We start from the raw sequence: 2424 nt of genomic DNA on the forward strand, positions 1-2424 counted from the left end.
ATGTAAATTGGGTTTTTGCCGTTTTAAACATGTTCTTGTAGCATTTTTCTCAAAATGAAGGACAAATAAAGAAAATTAAGATAATGGCTGTGTCCGAATTACCGCCCTAACCCCTATATAGTGCACTATATAGTGCGGTCGCCATTTTGTAGTGCTGTCCGAATCTACAGTTCAAAAATCATGTGCACTAGAAATTTCCCAGAATTCTCTACGAAAAACCAGTGTGGATCGATGCTCACTCGATCGGCGAATATTGCCCAGAATGCACTGCGTTCATACCAGAATGCATTGCGTGTAACCCACAATACACTGCGTTTGAATTATTCAAAGATGGCGGACGGTTGCGCTAGAAAGAGGACTTAAAAATGTAAGTATCTTTAAAAGTATCAAGTATCTGTTGTAAAATATATTTGTAAATACGTAAGATGATGTGTTTAATATGTTTTATTCCTCAATCGACTATCTACATTGTTTTGAAGCTCATCAATTTTGGTAATGCTAAAGCTAACGCTAGCGCGAATTAGCATTGAAGGCTAAAAACAAACGCTGTTGATAGTACATCAAAAAACAGTGAGTTCTAACCGTAGTTATAAGTTATTAACACATTTTTTAAATGTGTTTATATATGTAGGGACTGACGAGGATGAGGAAAATCTGATCCATCTGTGGATGGAGAAAGATAGCCTGTTTGTTATCAGGCAAGCTCGTGCCGGATGGGAGTAAGAGACACTACTGCAGCACGAAGGGACAAAGAGTGACAGGAAAGTCTGTTAAGCTTACCTGAGTTTAAAATATTGTTCACAAAATGTAACATCGTCGTTGTTTTTGCAATTTGTTTAATAAATGCAGGAACAAAAATGAATTATTTACATTTATTATTTAAATCTGAGCCATTTTTAACAATCTCAAAAGTATTTTCATATAAATATCAAATGTACATATTTACATTTACGTTTTATATGTTAACATTTATTTTTATACATCATAACAATAATCCTGGTCTTCTAGAGTCATGTGTGTCACAGTTGGAGCTGAAAGGAAAGCAGAGATCTGTCCTCGCAGACGGCCGCCACTTTACCCGTCCTACTGGTTCCTGCTGTGGCTCAACATCTGTGGTTCCAAGCAGTCCCCTTCTCTGATGCACAGATTGTGCAGAACTGAACTGCAGGCAATGATTTTCATTGCAAAGGTTGGTTTTACTTCCAGTGCCCCCAGAAATATTGCTCTCCTCCTCATTTGCCAAATGCTCTCTCTCCACCACAGAGCGTGCCTTGGCGTGGTGCTGGTTGTAACGGGCCTGAACCGCATTCCTCATGGGTTCCCTGTAGGGTGTCAGCAGCGTGATGGGATGAGCAATGCAGGGATACCCACCATCACCCAAAAGGATCATTCAGGTGGGTAATGTTTTATTTACATAAATTGGGCTTTTACGTAGAACCTGTGAACTGTGGACTGATCCTTGATTCCCAACAAAAATATCTCTAAATTTGGCTTAGAGTCACATACAGCCTGCAGTTGAATGGAATAAAAAAGCTTCCTGTTAAAATAACAAGCTGCATTTTCTTTTAGGGTCTTTATACTTCAGTGGCAGCCATCGATGTTCCCCACGACCTTTTGGAAGGTGGAAGACCAAGCGAGCTGCTATAAAACCAGAGGTGACTAATGACAGTTCATTCCCACTGGATGCTGGGTGACCCTGCTCATCAGCTGGAGGATGCGGTCTGCCGTCCTGTGGACAACGTCGCTCACAGTGGACCGTGGCATGTCAAAGGCCCTGGCTACCACACCGTAAGATGTGCCACATGCCAGCCAGAAAAGAAACACCAGGACCTCAGTCTCCTGTACACCCCCCAGAGTGTGAGGAACCCGAAGCTGCTCCACCAGATGCTCAATGGTCCTGCGGGTCAACCGATCTGCGGTTCTGCCGGTCTGGTCTTGTGTCGGACTGACCGTCAGCGTGAAGGGCCACGACAGACACCTTTATGTTGGCAAAGCAGTAGAGACGTGGAAGACCCTGTAAAATAGAAAAATAATTATTTCATTGAGAAAATTAAATCTGATTTTTTTGAATGTTACATTTTATTCTGATGTCTTACATTTTAGTTTATGACGTATTTATAAATGCTGGAAAATCTCATGGTTTTTTTTTGGCTGGGTTTTTGGATTTTTATATAAATATTTAAAAATTAAAGTATTTTTGTTTAAAACAAGTGATATGGTTTGACTCTGAATAAAAAATACTAAACTTTGATCTCACAAGTGTTTCATGTAGTTAGACTATACAGTTCATAGTCCAGTGTTGAAAAAGAATTTTAAACTCTTACGCAGACTGTGTAACCTTGAGCACAATTAGTGACAAATGCTTAAATTGAACTCACAAGTTGTTCATGTCTGGCCAGGGCATCCAGAGGAAATCTTCGGAGA

The 2424-nt window shown here is 40.3% G+C and overlaps 1 long non-coding RNA gene across 3 annotated transcripts; it reads left to right on the top strand.

Annotated features, from left to right (window-relative positions):
* The first annotated feature begins 322 nt into the window (after positions 1-322).
* Positions 323-1694, top strand: LOC111946738. 3 transcript variants are annotated; one of them, XR_002872478.1, is made up of 4 exons: positions 323-367; positions 632-1189; positions 1264-1394; positions 1570-1694. It is a non-coding gene; the product is annotated as an uncharacterized LOC111946738 (long non-coding RNA). The 3 variants fall into 3 exon arrangements; XR_002872480.1 differs by lacking the exon at positions 1570-1694 and having other exon boundaries at positions 1009-1189; positions 1264-1311; XR_002872479.1 differs by lacking the exons at positions 323-367; positions 1570-1694 and having other exon boundaries at positions 461-719; positions 1009-1189; positions 1264-1311.
* Positions 1695-2424: the final 730 nt, after the last annotated feature.

Source organism: Oryzias latipes, chromosome 21 (assembly GCF_002234675.1).
Source record: "Oryzias latipes chromosome 21, ASM223467v1".
NCBI lineage: Eukaryota > Metazoa > Chordata > Actinopteri > Beloniformes > Adrianichthyidae > Oryzias > Oryzias latipes.